The following is a 19,132-nucleotide window of genomic DNA, read 5'->3' as shown; positions in this document are numbered from 1 at the left end:
TTCTGTCTTCCACTGCCTCCCACAGTTTAGTCAAACTCATGCTGGTAGCTTTGAGAACACTGTCCAACCATCCCGTCCTCTGTCGTCCCCTTCTCCTTGTGCCCTCCATCTTTCCCAACATCAGGGTCTTTTCCAGGGAGTCTTCTCTTTTCATGAGGTGGCCAAAGTCTTGGAGTCTCAGCTTCAGGATCTGTCCTTCCAGTGAGCACTCAGGGCTGATTTCCTTCAGAATGGAGAGGTTTGATCTTCTTGCAGTCCATGGGACTCTCCAGAGTCTCCTCCAGCACCATAACTCAAAAGCATCCATTCTTTGGCGATCAGCCTTCTTTATGGTCCTACTCTCACTTCCATCTATTGAACATAACATTAATCAAATGTGGGAGGGATATTTTAACTGCTTTCCAGAAAGAAAAATAGTAACCTCTCATCAGCACAATGACCATATGGTTAAGGTGCCATCCCCAGGCCCCATAAATTGTACATGTGTCTTTTATCCCCCAAGCAGTACTCCTGCGACTCAAATGGCAGCCCAAGACAGGAAAGTTCAGCGAATGAAGCTCCTTCCACCATTTTTTATCCATGCCAGAGAAGAGAAGACTCCCTGGAAAAGACCAGGGGACAATAGAGGACGAGATGGTTGGACAGTGTTCTTGAAGCTACCAACATGAGTTTAACCAAACTGTGGGAGGCAGCGGAAGACAAGAGTGTCTGGCGTGCTCTGATCCATGGGGTCACGAAGAGTCAGACACGACTAAACAACTAAACAATAACAACAGAGTTTGTCAGGTCTGTAGCAGTTCAGTGCTAAGAGCCAAACTTTATGTGGTGGGGGCAGCTACACTGCGGCCACACAATATTGGTTGAAACCGTCATGGTTCCCCACTAAGATTCCTGTGGACTGTTGCTTATTAAGGGTGCTGAGAGTTGTTAGGAGACTCCCTGGTCCTGCCCCCCCCCCCGACAGTTGCAATTTGTAGAGTGGTTTAGCAATCAAACCCTCCTCCTGAGGAACCCTGGAATCTTTTTGCCATACCTCCCAAACCACAGTGAGAGATGCACAGCTAGGACAAAACTTGGCCAGTTGTTTCATACATGCTCAGTGAAACCACAACCATTGTTCTTCTCACTCAGATCAATTTCCCGCCCCTTGGAAATGGTAAGTTCTAGAGGGCAGAAGAGTAATGGGGCAGCACCTCAGCCCACATCAGAATGTGGAGGCTATGAAGACCACTTTGATTACTTCAATATTGTTTGGCATTGAGTTGTAGCCAAATGCAATTTATTTCACAAAGACTGAGTGGTCAGGTTCTATTGAGTCTCAGCTTCCTTTCATATCTGGAGTCAGGCTCAATTGGATCGTCCTCCTGGAGTGGTTTGAGTCACTTACCCTAGCTACTGACACCTTACTGCGCTTACTCAGGATCAGGAGTTAGACCCTATCAACATTTAGTTTCTCCGCTCAGAGATCTGCACTACTTCCCCATCTGCTGCCAGATCCAGGTTCACAGTGTTAGTAGTCTTATATAAAGCCCTTAACAGCTTGGGACTAGTTTGTTTGCAGGATCACTTTGCCCCACATATGCCCAATAAACACCTGAATCTGCAGAAATGGTACTGTAGTTGGTGCCACATAACACTTGTTCCACAGCTGTAATAAATCTTTTAGTGTGGCAGCACCTACAGAAACCGGGACGGCTTCTCTAAATCAGGGACATCCCTGGAAAACAGGTACACTTGGAGGGTCTGACATTACACACACACTTCCAACTCTAAACTTTGGCTTTTGTCCTTCTCACTATGTCCCCACCCACCCATTCGCTGTCTCTCACAGAGCCCCCTCTCCTTTGCTTTCTTAATGGCCCACCACCCAGGTGATTGCCTCAACACAGTTAGATAGCCTGGCTTATATTTTAACACTTGCAAAGCTTATAGGTGCCTGGCACCCACAAACTCAAAATGATATAAATTGGCCCTCCACAAGGCAGTGAAGCACTTCCAAGCGTTTGTTCAAAGTGAGGCTACTGTTGGTGTAAGCAACTTGGCCCCAAACAACCTTGGAGGAAATTGCCCCCTCCCAGTTCTATGAAACAAAAAATGGGTGGTATTAGGTGGCACCGAAAGTGATATGGAAAGAGTCAATCACCAATAAATTCCAGACTTCTCAGGGTGAGGCCTGGTCCCAAATTCAGCCCAGAATTATCTGCTATGGAATACAGACCCTCCAAGTGTCCCTATTTTCCAGGGACGTCCCTGATTTAGAGAAGCCATCTCAGTTTCTGATTTGATCCCAGAATGTCCCACTTTTCCTTAGGATGTCCCTATTTTCATTGGAGGGTAGGGAGTTATCTGACCCCTGAGCTGTCTGAAGGCAATCCTGCATAGGGGATTTTTTTAAAAAATGTTTTATTATCTTTTTATATATGTTGGAAGCTGCCCAGAGTGGCTGGGGCAGCAGTAAGATGTGTGGGGTATAGATAGTAAAATCATCATTAGGGAATGGGATGTCCCTATTTTCATCGGAGAAATGTTGGAGGGTATGGGAATAGTTGGTTTACCATTTATACTTATAAGGCTGTTGGCAGAAAGGGATAAATTATTTCTTTTTGAAATAAATAAATATTAGGGGGCCATATCTCTCTCTTTGTGTGGAGGGGGGCTGTTTTGCCAGATTAACCCTAACTCTGGAAATTTGGTTAGTGAGAAACCCCAAAGTTTGAAAACAAGAAAACAAGGCAAGACAAATAAACTAGAAAAAGGGGAAGTTCTGCCTCGGCAACAGTTTCACGTGGCCACTTTTGGTTGCAAATTATAGCCCCCACCCCAGACATCACTCCACCACAATATGTTGTTTGTCTGTTTTCAGACCTTCATGTCAGCACCAAGGACATCTACCGTCACTTTCCTTTTTTGGAGACGGTTTCCAAGAACATTAGGAGAAAACACTGAAGACTTCATAGAACTAAGATGATTTTCAGGAGAAATGGACCATGCAAGGTCAACCTTTGATACGGTGAGTGAAAGGGGCCTACCTCCAGGCTTTGGGAAGATAGAAACATAAGAAAAGACTCTTTCTAGGATCGGTCAACTATCATGGAAAGGATGTAGGTTGTAATAGGCTTGGGCATAAGTATTAGTATTTCCATTTGAATTCTGGTTTCTCAAATTGATAGGCTTCCCAACTAATGCAGATTTTAACACTTGGTTACTGCCACCTCCCTGCTGAGCTTAAGAGAGACTTAAACACAACAAAAACTCCCCAATAGCCACCTTAGGCCCATGTTCAGCTTGGAGCTGCTGCATGTGATCTTTGCAGCACACTGGAAGGTAGCCTACTTGCAACCCATCAGCCCAACACTTAGGCCAACTTTTCAGCTGACAGCTTAAGGGGGAGGAGTAAGGAGTTACTGGGCTGCCTGCAAGATGCTCCGATAAGCAGCTTGTTTCTCTGGGATATTTCTTGTGAAATGTCGATTGATTTCAATTCTCACAATTTGGTATATATTCCTGGTATCAGTAACCTTTCTCCTCACCCCTCTGCTTTGACATGCGCAGCAATGGGGAGCCGGCATTCTATGGGGAGATGTGCAATGCCCCAACTGAATTATAGGTCTTCTGGCTGGAATTCTGCATGTCCTCCACCATCCCTAAATTGTGACAAGAAGGAAGCCTCCTTAGTCAGCAGCACCCCTTTGAGAGGCAACACTGCAGAAGCTCAGCTGGGAGACATACAAGTCTTCTACATCCATTGCCCATTGAGGTATCTAGGGCCTCTAGGCAGGGCAAGAAAAGCTATTGGAACATCTCTTGACATCCAGTGCTCAGTTGGGGGTGGAGTATGCAAGAGCTGGGTGGCACCCTGATCCTTTGCAGCTTTGGAAATGTTAGGGAAAGCACCCAGCAACCCACTACCTTCTCCGAAACTCACCAGTCAGTTAGAACAGCATCAAGCCTTTCAGATAGCAGCAATAATCAGGAGTGCTCAGCTAGGGAAAAGGGGATTTTGGCTCCTTCAGCTACAGCTTTGGAAATAATGGGAGGGGGAACTCCTAGCTTCTCTGAAGCACACCACCTACCCGTGAGATACTAGCTCTTTCAGATCCATAGCAGCTATAGCTAGGCCAAGGAAGCAACAGGGCTGGGTGACTCTTCTCTGAGCTGATGGAAGAAGTTCCCAGCATCCTCATAGCTTTTCTGTAGCTAACCTCAGAGCTGGGATAAATGCAAGCTACTTAGACTAGTGCAGAGGTAGAGGGAGCAGCTGGTGTCTTTCTGAAGCTCAGTGCTGAGCTCAGGAAAAGTGGGATGGCTTCTGCTCAGCTATGCCTTTGGGAGCAATCATAGGGTAAGCTTCTAGGATCTCAGAAGCTCAGTGCTCAGCTGAGAAGCACACAAGCCATTCAGATCTACAGCAGCTATACCTGAAGCAGGGGAGCAACTCTTTCCAATGACCAGTGGTCAGCTGGGGAAAAGTTTGGCATCTTGTTGGGCTACAGATTTATAAAGGTTAGGAGTAACTGCTGGGAGCCTTCCACTCTCCTCCCTCTTTTTCTCCAAAGTTGGGATAAGGAAGCTTTCAAGTGTTGCGCTCCATCCAACACACCACTAGGAAGACTGGAGGAATGCTAGGGATCTCAAGCTTCCTTAAAATCAAGCACTCTGCTTGGAGAGCTGTGTGGCTCTGGGCTTCAGTAAAGACAGAGATTGCAGAGAGATCACCTAACGCCTGCAACTTTACTGGCAGGTGTGCAAGATCTGAGCTCAGTGGTAGCTTTCAGTAAACTTCTAAGGTAGCAACCAGCTTCTGCTCCTCCCCGCCATTTGTGTAAGCAGGAATACGTGCTGTCCTTTCCATTCAGCCCAGTGAAGAGCACTAGGCTCTCTTGTTTCTCTGAAGCAGTGTGCTTCACCCCTAGACCCCAGACAGCGACTCTCTGGGGTTTCAGCCCAGGAATATATTCCAACCTTACCTTGAGGTTCTGTGAGTTAAACATGAGATTTCCTGCGTGCAGAGCAAATGTTCCATCACTGACCTGTGCTATTCCTGCTCTACCACTGAGCTACCCCTGTACCCCAATGTACAACTGTTGCTGAGTTTCTTAAGTTCTTTTCTGCTGAGCAACTTGCAAGCCCCCTGACTAATTGGGAGTCCTGGGAGGGACCATTGGAAGATGCTTCACCACTGAACTATGGGCCTTCTTGAAAGGGCTGGGAGAACAATGTGGGTCTCTGAAAGCCAGTGCTCCCCTTGAAGAATGGTGTGATAGTGCTCGCTTCGGCAGCACATATACTAAAATTGGAATGATACAGGCACAAGGATGGAAGACTGGTATGATAGTCACCCAACTACAGATCAGGTTCAGGAGTGGTAGGGGCTTCAAATTAACTCTGCCAGCTAAGGAGCAGCTTTAGGAAAACCTAGGGGCAAGCCACTGCCTTTCTTTACCCTTGTGGAAGGCTAACATAGAGCAGGTAGGTATGTCATAGAATTGTAGAGTTGGAAAGGTCATTGAGTCATTTATAAGCTTGCCTTATGTCCAGTTTCCAAGAGATCTCAGCTAGCCTCCCCAAACACTCCAGAATTCTCCATTTAGCTGAGAAGTATGAGAATGCTGATGAGCAACCAACACTCACTTAAAGGGTTTTAAGATAATATCTACCCTTGCTTTCTGCAAACCTCTAGGTGGTTGGGTTTGCACAACAGCACCAGAGCCTCTCATGTGAGTGTTATCTTTTGGAAGACTGGTGGGAGCCGCTGGTCTCAGCTGACTCCTTTCTGGTGTTGTAGACTCAGGTGTAAGTGATGCAGTTCTCTTTTTTAAAAAAAATAAAATTTTATTAAGTTTTACACAAATATCTCCAATTAACAATTTCCTAATTAACATATTTTCATCTTTAGGACTTCCCTCAGCTTCTCTGACAATCATCCGTATTTAAATTTATTATCTACGCATTCTCCAAAATTAATATCGCCTTTTAATATACCTTTACCAACATATTTGCATTTTTGCAATATTCCTTATTCTTTCACAAAGCTTCTTTATGACCCACTAGCGTTGTTTGCTCATCACATACACCCTTCAAATACTCAGAAAATTTTCCCCAGTCCTCAATGAACTTGTGATCTCGTTGGTATCTTATTTTTCCAGTTAGTTTGTCCAGTTCTGCATAGTCCGTTAACTTCATTCTCCATTCCTCAAGAGTCGGTAGTTCTTCATGCTTCCATTTTTGGGCCATTAATATTCTCGCTGCAGTTGTTGCATACTGAAAGAGTTTATGGTCCTTTCTATTTATTTCATTTCTTGTTATTCCTAAAAGAAAGGCTTCTGGTTTCTTTACAAAATTATATTTCAACATCTTCTTTAACTCATTATATATCATCTCCCAGAACCCCTTCACTTTCTTACATTCCCACCACGTGTGAAAAAATAATCCTTCTTTCTCTTTACATTTCCAACACTTGTTACAAGTTTTAAACATTTTTGCTAATTTAACTGGTGTAATGTACCATCTATATACCATTTTCAAAACGTTTTCCTTTAAGGTGGTGCATGCTGTAAACTTCAAAATAAAAAAATTCTTTCCAGTAGCACCTTAAAGACCAACTAAGTTAGTTCTTGGTATGAGCTTTCGTGTGCATGCACACTTCTTCAGATGTGTATCTGAAGAAGTGTGCATGCACACGAAAGCTCATACCAAGAACTAACTTGGTTGGTCTTTAAGGTGCTACTGGAAGGAATTTTTTTTATTTTGACTATGGCAGACCAACACGGCTACCTATCTGTAACTGTAAACTTCAAGTTATCATTCCATACTTTAACCCAATCTTCAAAATATATATTATAACCAAAATCTCTGGCCCAGTGAATCATTACCGACTTAACTTCCTCACCATCGTATACCATTCCAATAACATTTTGTACATTTTTGAGATTACCTTACAATCATTATTTAAAGTGATGCAGTTCTCAGAAAGCTGTGGAGATCTCTCTAGTGCAGTGATGGCCAAACTTGGCCCTCCAGCTGTTTTTGGACTACAACTCCCATCATCCCTAGCTAACAGGACCAGTGGTCAAGGATGATGGGAATTGTAGTCCCAAAACAGCTGGAGGGCCAAGTTTGGCCATCACTGCTCTAGTGTTTCTGAAAGCAGATGCTCAACACACTGAGAGCTTGATGGTGGGGGACAGCTTGCAGGTTGTGAGGCACCCATAAAACTGCACTACTAGCATGCAAAGACATAATAATAATAATAATAATAATAATAATAATAATAATAATAATAACAACAACAACAACAACAACAACAACAACACAGCTTGGGACTCTTAAATACTGTGTCCCAAGCTATTTAGGACTTTGCATGCTAGTAATGCAACTTTATGGGTGCCTCACACAGTAATGACCATTTGAGATCTATGATCAGCAGGGAAGGCCTGTTAATGGCACTGCTGTGGGTGCTGCCTAGTTGGCACTGGCAGGGCCTTCTCGATGGTGGTTCCCTATTTGTAGAATGCCCTCCCTGGTGAAGTGCACCTGTCTCCCTCATTCAGGAGGGATTTAAAAATACTGTTGTTCATCCAGACATTTGATGGTTGAAAGACATTGTCCTTGACAACCCTGAAATTATTAGCTCTGAGGATTGTGCATATCTATTGTACACTATACATTTAAAGCATATGGCTTTCCCTCCCTCCGCCTGCAAGACCCTGAAAATGTAGTTTACCACTCACAGGACTACAGCTCTCAGCTGGAATTGTAGTTCTGCATGTGGTAAACAAAGGTTTCCAATGTTATTTGAAGGAAGCCCTGTGCTTTAAATATATGGTGTTGCTGTGACTCATGTTTAAATGTTTTTATATGTTTTTAGTGTTTAATTAATTTATATCTTTTTGCTACTGTTGTTCCATTGGGATGAAAAGGATGAGGCAGAAATTTAACATATAAGTAAATGAATACAGTGGTACCTCTGGTTACGTACTTAATTCTGAAGCAAAGTTCTTAACCCGAGGTACTATTTCTGGGTTAGCGGAGTCTGTAACCTGAAGCGTATGTAACCTGAAGCGTATGTAACCCGAGGTACCACTGTACTCACTAAACAGTTCGCCAACTGACAACCCACCACAGAGAAATCTAATAGGGAGCAGGGCATTTTCTGGTACCTGACACCCATCTGTGAGGGAGATTAATAGCTTCAGGAAGGCCAGTGGGAGCAACTGGTCTTTTCCCAGCCTCCCTTAAGCTTGGCAAGAGACACATAAGCCTTCAGCACCAATTCTGGAAAAGCTGTGAGGCGTCTAAGCTCTCCTCACTCAGTACCCTTGTGGAATCAGCACTTAGCTAGGAGGTGAACCAGTCTCAAGTCCCTTCTTTGTGAAGGCTCCTGCAGAAGTGCTGTATATCTCTCTCTGTGTATATATGTTTTGAAGGGGAAGATATTCTGCGACTTCTGTGACTGCCAGAGTTCAAGGCCTTGTATTGTTATTCGTATGGCCGCATTCACACTATACTGTTGAAGCATTCCAATACCACTCTAAACAGTCGTGGCTTCCCCCAAAGAATTCTGGGGGCTGTAGTTTGTTGTTAAGGGTGCTGAGAGTCAAAAGGAGGACCCCATTCACCTCAAAGTGTTATTGCTGACAAAGTTCCCTTTTGAGAGGGGCTGGTTGTTAAACCACTCCAGAAATTATACTTCTGGGATGGGGCTAGCAGTCTCCTTACATCTCTCCGCACCATTGACAAACTATACCTCCCAGGATTCTTTAGGAGAAGCCATGACTGGCATGGTGTAAGAATATGGTACATATTTCAAATAGCAATAGATGCTTAGTGATTGGTTGTGGGGTGTGGGGTGAGAGAGAGAATTTCTTTGAGAATTTGTTAGGGTTAAATTTATTCTGATTGGGCTGGATGATAGAAGATGCTGACTGGCCAGAGGTTATAGAGTGGTGAGTTAATTGTCAGTTAGGAAACATGAGGCATAGGCAAACTTGGCCCTCTAGATATTTTTTGGCCTACAACTCCCATCATCCCTAGCTAACAGGACCAGTGTTCAAGGATGGTGGGAATTGTAGTCCCAAAACTTCTGGAGGGCCAAGATTACCTATGCCTGGGAAAGTTGTTGGGATGTGACAGCTGAGATGGGGAAAAGGGAGTTGAAGAGAGACATGTGAGGAAGAGACGAAAGTACAGCTGAGGCCTGAATATTCTTACCCACTGTTTTATTAACGCTTGTCTGGTGAAGATCAGTGGAATGGATCCAATGGTTGAGATGGGGCTTGTCCTGTGTCTAGAAATCATAAGTTCTACTTTCTGAGCATGGGTCCTATAATTTATCCCTGCCACATCTCCCAAGAAAACTTGTTCGCCACTGAATCAGAACAATCCACAGAAAAACCGATTGATGTTTGTTCTAATTCAGTGATAAACAACTGTGGTTTTTTTCCCCTGGAGATAGTGACGGGACAAGTGGAAGTGTCGATGAAGAAGCCATCCTGTGTAAAGGTCTTATCAAAATAAGGTTGAAGAAGTTGGCTAAACTGTCCAACCTGTCAGAAATGCAACCACAGAATCTTGGGCGGTCAGAGGTAGACTGCGCCCAAGGACCTGGCCTAGATTTATGTATTTTACTTTATTTAACAAAAATTATATACTGCTTGATTGTAGGAAAACCTCAAAGCAGCTTACAATAAATATTAAAGTTATAAATAAAAGCAGTTAAAACAATTTTAAACATTGAGAGATAATTAAAATAGCTCAGCTCAGATAAGCAATCCCAGCTAAAAATGAAGCATCTTCCCCCAAAAACCTATTATTATTATTATTATTATTATTATTATTATTATTATTATTATTATTATTTGTTTCCTCAGCTTGCCAATCTGCCCCGCATGTCTTTCCTCTCATTCCATCTTCTGGGAGTATCTCCAACAATGAAAACATCACTATTGGCTGCTTGGCCCAGGATTTCCTGCCTGGCTCACTCACTTTCTCCTGGGATAATGATGAAGACAAGGCAATCGAGTTTACAGAATTTCCTCCTTTCTTCAACTCCCGTGGGACTTTCACTGCAAGCTCCAAGGCAGTTGTCCCTGCTGCAGCTTGGAAGCATTTTAATCCATTCTACTGCAAGGCTGCTCACTCTCTTGGAAATAGAACAGAAGAAATTGTCCGTCCGAGTAAGTGAATTTATTTGACTTGTTGTCTACAAAAAACCAAGATTTCCCAGCAGCCAACAGCAGCTCAAACCAGGAGATTAGCATAAAGGAGTCAGAAAGTGCTAGGGAACTCTTAAAAGACCAAATGCTTGATTTCTGCATGGTCTTTTATGGGAAGTGGCCTCTTGTGATAAGGACCAGCTATATATCTTCCATCCAATCAGTGGCGTAGCGTGGGGGGTGCCAAGGGTGCCGGCCGCACCGGGCGCAACATCTGGGGGGGCGCGAGTCCAGAGGGAAGGGACAAGTTCCTTCCTCTACCGGGCTCCCCGCAGCCACCGCCAGCCTTGCGCCCTAGCGCGCGCGCGCCCCCCGCCGCCGCTGCGGCTGTGCTCCACTCACTGCTCGCAGGAGGAGCAGCCGCTGCAGCAGCACCGACGCCGCCACCGACGCCTGGCCGGCACGGGCAGCCTCCGCACCCCGACGCGCCACCAGGCCTCGCCGCGCCCTGCGCTCCCCAAAAACCTCCGAGAGGAAGCCGGTGGGCGGGCGAGGCCCGGCTAAGCCTCTCGCCAGCGGGTTAAGAGGCTTTCGGTTTCGTCAGCAAGTTTGGCGGGCTTGCTCACGAGTAAATGAGTGGTGGATCATCCCCCTAAGGGTGTGTGTGTGTGCTAAAGAAAGGCTTCCGGTTTAAGTTCTTTGTTACGCTGAATGTTTATCTTTTAAAGATACATAGTAATAATAAAAATAAATGAGAAAAACGAAAGGCGTTGGATTTTGCTGTGCATGGTGCCCTTTGGGAACTGGCAAGGTGGGTTTTGAAGCTACTGCTGCAGAGTGGCGTAGCGTGGGGGTGCAGGGGGGCCCGGCCGCACTGGCCGCAACATCTGGGGGTTAGGGTTAGGGGCGCAAATCCACTGGTTAGGGGGCGCAAATTACTTGCCTTGCCCCGGGTGCTGACAACCCACGCTACGCCACTGCATCCAATAACTAGCTAGGGTTGCCATATGTCTGGATTTCCCTGTTGCATCAGCAGTGTGTGTGTGTGCGCGCGCGCGCGTGCGCGTGCATGTGTGTGTTCTTTTTTGCCCTTCCAAATATGGCAACCCTATAACTAGCTAGTTCCCAAAGGACCACATACCTGTCTGTATTCTTAACACACTGAATAATTACCTAAGTTCAGAACTAATGCTTTTCTGCATAGGGTGAAGATTAATTTATGTAAAAGAGGGAAAGCATTTCAAATCCATTTGAAACCTGGCCCCTAATCCGAGATATAGGTGAATAGGATATGATTGCCTTGTAGCACGGGAAATGAACTAGTCGTGTGCTCAACAATGCTCTTACACTGTCATTCATTCTGAGAGTGAGCCTTCACTCTGTGGGATGAACCCACTGAAATGGATAGGGAAATGCTTGTCAAGACGCACAACCTTCTAGAAGTCTTGTGAATGAGGGTTCCTCGATAGACCTGGATCTGCAGTTCCCCTTGAGTTGCTGGATTCATCTGCAATAAATTTGTTTACCTTCTGCCACTTTCCTTCCTTCTGCAGTAGTGTGCCCAGACTCTCCGCCTAACATTATCATCAGTGCACCACTCCTAAAGGATTTTGCAGGGTCCCCCTTGAATGCCACCATCACCTGCACTGCTATAAATCTGCACACTCAGAAGACCACAGTCCAGTGGCTGAGGGATGGAAAAGTTATTGAATCTGATGAGCCCACCACCATACGGATCTCAAAGCGCAGGTACAGCGTGAGGAGTGAGCTAACAATCACCAAGAACGACTGGGACAATGGCAAGAAGTTCTCCTGCAAAGTGTCCAATGAGAGATTCAGTGGGATAAAGAACATCAGCAGACCCCTTATTTGTGGCGGTAAGTTATTATATTCCATCAGAGCACCGGAAAGCCGATTGAAACATTCAAGACAACAGGGGCATCTTTCATTTCTGCCATAAGGAAGGAGCGCTCAGTATATATGGTTGCATTCTGAACATGGGAGAAATATTAGCTTTGGGCTAAAACTGAGGTAAGATTTCATGAAAATCTACATATGCCAAAACGCTCAACAAGAGGTGAAAATCCTCTAGAAAGCAGAATTATAATAGGTAAGCAGATTTTACGGCAAGGTCTAAAGGCACTTAAGCACTATAGTCCAGCAATGTTATCCTTCAGCGTATGCTGGTATACCGCTGAGATATGTAGATCCAACCTTGGCTTCAGTGTTATGTGAGACCTCAGTCTATGTTATGGTACTCATGGTCCCCATACTTTCTGCTGATCCAATTCTGACATTATTTTTAGTGGGGGAGGAATCAAATTTCCTTGTGATTCTTGATATTCTTACAAATGAATGCCTTGTGCATTTGGGATTCTACCAAGAGCACAGTGTAGAATCATTGACTCTGGCAAACCAGTGGATCACCAAGGAAAGGAACTTGTGCAGCAACTAGCAAGGTCTCCCACCCAGAAGCCCTCACACACAAACCCCTTGAAGATGGCACTATTGTGGGAAAGGGAAATTATTCTGACTTGGACATAAGCAATGGAACTCTTTGAAGACATTGGATGTTTGAATCAAATATACGTTGAGGTTGTCATAAGTGTTGTCCTACTATGGATCTCAATGCTCTTCTTCTTAGGTCTTTCCATCCCTGTCACGGTTGAGACCATCCAACCTTCCTATGCTGATATTTACCAGACCAAGTCAGCCAAGCTGACCTGCAGAATTTCCAACATACCCGATGAGCAAGACCTTAAGGAGCTGAACATCACCTGGACAAGAGCATCCGATGACAAACCCCTGGACACTGCACTGGAAACGTACCACGATGAAGAAAACAGTGATCTGATATACGCAGATGCAGTAGCTACTGTGTGTGTCGACGAGTGGGAAAAAGGAGAAACTTTCAACTGCAAAATTATTCACCCAGATTTATTTCCTTCAATGGAAGTCAGGTCCCTGCACAAGCCTCAAGGTAGGTGCCTATTTTACATCAGCTAAAAAAAAAGAAAAAGATTAAGCGAAAAAGATTTTAGCAGTTTCGTTCTGTCTTCACAATCATTTAACACAAGCTATCCTAGCATGGTGGTCTCCCCAGATGTTCTGGACTATAACTTCCAAAATCAGCAAATATGGGGCTTAGTGGCTGGGGCTGATGAGCTTTGTGGTCCAAAACATGTGGAGGACACCAGTTTGCGGAAGAGGGATTTAACACGCATCTGAATCTAAGCAATCGTTGTTGGAATTAATAAGCTATCCTTCCAATGCCTGCCCAGTGGACATGTACAGTATGGGCTTCTGTGTACCTAAGGGCAACAAAAAGAAACATTGACTTAGCCCCCAGCATGCTGTCAAAAAATCCATATGACTTAATGGGTTATAAGTTATATGAGGCTGCTCTTAGAGTAGATGAAGCCCCTACTCCAGGGGTCAGCAAGGTTTACCTCTCCTAGGCTGGTTCACTCCCACGGAGATCGCTACGTGGGCCAGATCGCATCTGCGCAGACGCGATTTTCGGCATCTGCACATGCACAGACGTGTTTTTCAGTGCGGCGGAAATGAGTCCCTGCTCCATGCTGCACCAGTTTAGCGCAGCACGCGGGGGCTCGCCAAGCGGGAAGCTTGGTTTGGGGGCAGCTCATGGGCCATTTAAATAACCCCTGTGGGCCCCTTGTGGCGCATGGGCTGCAGGTTGCTGACTCCTGCCCTATTCTCAGCCCACCTTAGCAATGAAGAGATGAGTTTGTCCCCACTTACTTCATGGGACCATCTCTGTAAGCCATAGTCTCTCTGTCTCGCTTATGCTCTTCCACTCTTTTTACACACACAAAGCAGTGGACCATGCCACCACAGTCTTTAATAAAAATCCAGATTTAGAAACCCATTGCATCAAATCTCTGATCTGGTCATCATTGGTCATTGTCGATTTCACCTCCTAGAAGGCTTCTACCAATCTTCTCACAGGTTTTTCTGACTCTCTCAAACCATACAAATGAGGTCATAGTTAAGAAAAGGAAAGGGGGGAAAGATGGTTAGCAATGTACTTAAAAAACAAAACCATGCATTTGATATTCTCTTCACACACACCCTCCTTTAACCTTCCAGATGGCAACCCCTCTGCTCCACATATCTATATCCTTCCTCCTCCTTCGGATCAGCTGGCTCTGCAGGAAACAGCCACTATCACTTGTTTGATGAAAGATTTCTCCCCTCCTGAGTTCTTTATCAAATGGCTGCGGAATGATGAGCCCGTGGATGCTTCCAAATACTTCACCAGCACAGCCACCCAGGAGTCCAAGGCACCCAAGCGGTATTACGCCTATAGCATGCTGAACGTCAATGCAGAAGAGTGGAATTCTGGAACTACTTACACTTGCATGGTGGGGCATGAGATGTTGCCCCTCCAGACGTCTCAGAAGACCATAGACAAGAATACGGGTAAACCAACCGTTGTCAACGTCTCCCTTGTGCTCTCCGACACCGCCAGCACTTGCCAGTAACCATTCTTGTCAAGCCTACTGCATATCTTTCACATCTCCCTAATTCTACCAGCATCTATTTTCCTTTTTTGTGTCTCCATTTGTTTAATTATTGGCCTTTTTGTGGGGGAAAAGAGGGGTGATGTGCCCTAAATGATGTAGAATTAACTGGCCACATCTTTCTGAAATAAAACAATAGTTTGAAATAAAGAAAGGAGACAAATCTGGATTGTTGTTGGAAATTCTGATAAAAGGATAAAAAAAAATAATTTGATAGGATATAAAGCTTCCACTCTCAGCATTTTCTCAGCTATGATCTGGAATTTTCAAGGGATGATAAAAGCATTAGACATTAGACACCCAGTTAGACACCCAGCCCTCCCTTGTGTATAGCATTGCAAGTATCAGATTTGTCAACCTCACCATACCTTTCCCTTGCTAGCTCTTCGGCCTTTACTTTTATAGCTTTGTCTCCCATTACTTTCTCTTCTCCACAAACACAAACGTCACTGTAGTCTTTCTTCAAAATGATTAATTCCTCCATGTGGGACAGAGAATATCTGTTTTAGGTGTCTAGGACCGCACATTTATTATTTCACTCCTAAGGATATAATGGTGCTGACGTTGTTGCTTAATTTAGAGCAATCCAAGGATGTTTCAGTGTAAAATTCCCCTAAAGAACCAAAAGAAGTGGCTCAGGACCATGCAGAGAGTGCTTCATGACATGTCTTGCATGTTGCTTTTAAAAGTGTGGTTGTAAAAGCAAATTGACATCTTTGATGGCTCTTCAGAGGGAACCCTATGTCCACACTTTGCAGGTGCTTTGAAAAAGGGGCTTAACACCAACACAAAAACACCAACTTTGGCAACACCTTTTTAACTTAGTGGGGATTTCCCCCCCAAAAAAAAAAAAGTTAAAGGTAAATCCATTTTAAAGGAGGGATTAGGGTAGCATTTCAATGCTAATGACATCATGTGGAAGAAGCCAACAAATTCCACAGACAAGGAACAGCCTTCCCACTAGAACAGCTGGAAGTGCTCCTGTCTTTCTCACACAGCAATGACATTGCAAAAACATTTACATAAGCACACAAAAAATTAATATAACATGATAGCAGAGTTCTTCTACTATCAACACACTGATGCACAAATAAATATTTATAAATATCATGCATAGAAAGCAGTCGTTTTCAGTTTTTGCAAGCACACACGGGTTTATCATTCTGCAACCCTGATCCATCTTATCTTTATTTTTATATTGCATCTCAAAGCAAAGACTAAAGAAAATATTAAAACATGTGTGCATAAACAATCACAATTTAGGTGGACCTAGGACACTGGATGCTTCCATTTATGTTCACCACAGCACACATTTAACAAGTTCCAAATGCACAATATGATAATGGTGGCATTGATGCCATCAGAGAAGTTTCCCATGTGTCAGTGAATTGCATATTTGAGGTTTCTTTGCAAATGCTAGAGTATATACCTTTAAAAAAGGATCATCACTTTGTCCGTGATCTTCTAAAACTTGAAAAAAGTAGCACTGCAATTTCCAAAAATCACTTTGTCCATTGTGATGAAAAGATCTAGAGCTTCATTAACATAGGAAGTAATCTAAACCTCTGCTAATACAAAGTAAAGAAAAATGTGATGGTTGCATTTGTTATGACTGACAATGGCTACTACCCACAATGGCTGGGCTCCACCTCTGCTATTGAAGGCAATATGTCTCTGAATACCAGTTGCACACCAATACTCTTTAATTCTCTCCCAAGGCACAGCAAGAGAGACACATAGGACAAAACTAAGCCAGTTGTTTCATTTCAGTTTGACAAAAGTGCAGTCATCGTCCTTCCCACTCAGAACCATTTCCCACTCCTTCTTGGAAATGGTGGATGTAGACAGCAGAGGAGCAACTGAGCAGCATCTCAGTCCACAGCAGATTGTGGAAGCTATGGAGAACACCTTGATAACTTCAGTCATTGTTTCTTGGTAATGAGTTGCAGCCCAATTGCAATTTCTTTTGGGAACAGCCAGCAGATGGGTTCTATTGATGCTCAGCTTCCTTTCATATTTGGAGACAGGTTAAATTGGATAGTTAGTGCTCCTGGAGTGGGAACTGCCTTCTCCTGTAGCATGTGACTTGAGTAATTTGTTCTCCTGAAACCTTACTGCTCTAAGCCCACCATCTGCCTCTGTTAAACAAAGGTTTAGATTGTGCACTTGTATTGCTGAGGATAAAATCTGAAACAGGGGATAGGCGAGGCTAGTAACTGCACTCATGTTCACAAGATACAGCACACCAGTATAATGGAATGAGCTGAGTTCTGAATTTATAAATGTAAGTTCAACCTTCGCCTCAGTTACAACGAATACTGTGGCTTTAGGCAAGCTATTTTATCCCTCATTCTATCTCATGTGCACTACTAGCAACAGTTGAGATACTCATTGGAAGGCAATTTGTAGGTTCCTAAGTGTTGCACAAAATGCTAAAACATTCAATCATTTTGGAAGGTGGAGAGCCATATTCTGCGGCAGACCATTGGTTGGAAAATTCCAAATGAAACCCATGTGTGATTCATAAGATAAACTCTCAAAAATGCACCTCAAGGCTGAGACATCTGTTCACTCTGAAGAGTGCATTTCAATATTACTGTCCACTCACGGATCCTAAACACTGCAAAAAAAAATTTTTTTTACAAAAATCAGTATGATAGGCTCTGCTTGCAACTTATAATACAGTACAATATCCAATGCTGTCAAGAACGACACAAAAATCATTCGGGCCAGGTGGTCAGTTATTGCAAAACTCCTGAGGGCTCTATGTGGTTTAGAGAGCATCATTTGGAGAAAGGGCTCCTTGACTCCTTTCAGCAAGTAAGCTGTGCCATGCAGAACTCCTAAAAGTGCTATAGTTCCCTCAACATGAGCTCAGCTCATGTTGGATATAGGCCAAATCCGCAGCATGTTGCCAGCACAACCAAAGGCAGAGACACTAAAGCGTTTGCAACATCTGTGATTTTGCCCTTTGGTGCAGCATGTCACCGTTCCATCCCTTTGCTAAATCAACTCCTCTTTCTCCTGCCTATCGCCGACTCCACACGCCACTTGGCATTGTCAAGATTGGATTTTGCCCAGTCTAAAGATGGAATTGCCTTGTTTCTCAGTGTGCCTCTTCCACATTCCTTTCCCAGTTCCCCACAAAAGTAACCTACTTTTCCCTCCTGTGTCACTTCGCTACACTGAGACCTCCCCATCTTTCTAAACTCCAGAAGAATCTGACCTACATGTATTGTCCAAAGCTTACCTAGATGGGTTCATAGATGCTGACGACGATGAAGAGCTTGAAAGCCTGTCATCGATCCTTTCCACTTTCATCATTTTCTTCCTCGTGAGCCTTTTCTACAGTGTCACCGTGACTGTCTTCAAGGTAAAATGCAACAGGGGGTACTGAAGCAAGAGGCCTTTGATCGTGCTTTGCAACTGAGGACCAATAGTAACTCACTTATAGCTGGTAGGGTAAGAAACTACAATGGTTTTCAAGGGGGTGAGACCAAGCTAAGGTTCAAGAAAATGCGATTTAGTGGTACCTCAGTTTAAGAACAATCCTGTTTACGAACTCCGCAAAACAGGAAGTAGTGTTCCGGTTTGCGAACTTTACCTCGGTCTACAAACAGAAACCGAACAGTGGAAGGGCACTGGTGGTGGGAGGCCTCATTAGGGAAAGCGCACCTCAGTTTAAGAACAGATTTGGTTTAAGAACGGACTTCAGGAAAGGATTAAGTTCATAAACTAAGGTACCACTGTATTTTGCAAAGTGTTAGGGTTATATAAGTCAAAGGACTATTATTCTTAGACAAGTAATGTGTGTATATCATGTAAACATAGGACTATTTTTCAGAAATGTAGATTAAACTCTCCCCCTCACTGTGTGGATATTTTATTTCAGCAATTTCATATAGACCCTCTGCAGATCTAACCATCTAACTGTGAGTGAGGTAGATGAGCCCTGCCAGTTCTGATTGCCCAATAAAAATATCACCCCATGCTATTGGAATAGAGTTTTATTGCATCACTAAATCGCAGTGATGAATGGGACAGCAAGTTGTGAAAGAGTGGAGGGCTGTACGGCTTTATTTTTGTCCAGGCAAACATTAATTATGGTTGTTTTCCAATTCCAGGTGAAATAACAAAGTGAAGGGTCATCTGAAGAGGGACAATAAGTTGCCTAACATAAAGGACTGGATATTCTTTCAGTTTCTTTCATCAGCAGCATAATCAAGGACTTAATATTTCTCCCTTCACTTTTGGGGGAAGGTCGACTGGACAGATGACATTTCTGTCTCACTTTGTCTCATCATGTATCTGGGAGCAAGTCCTATCAAACTAAACGGGACTAATATATGATTAGACATGATTGGCCTTTTGCTGCCAGTGTTCCATTTGAACTGGACCTATTGGACTGGTTGTTTATCCTTCAAACATGTATGC

At 43.9% G+C, this 19,132-nt stretch overlaps 1 gene segment (V, D, J or C); it reads left to right on the top strand.

Annotated features, from left to right (window-relative positions):
- Window positions 1-19,132, top strand: part of LOC309516856 (Ig mu chain C region-like) — an 80,629-nt gene that overhangs the window by 44,874 nt on the left and 16,623 nt on the right. Inside the window, exons 2-4 of the C gene segment in view lie at window positions 9,870-10,175; window positions 11,708-12,031; window positions 12,799-13,134.

Source organism: Podarcis vaucheri (assembly GCF_965113315.1).
Source record: "Podarcis vaucheri genome assembly, chromosome: 13".
Lineage (NCBI taxonomy): Eukaryota > Metazoa > Chordata > Lepidosauria > Squamata > Lacertidae > Podarcis > Podarcis vaucheri.
The sequence above is the reverse complement of the archived record's forward strand: the minus strand, read 5'-3'. Positions and strand labels throughout refer to the sequence as shown.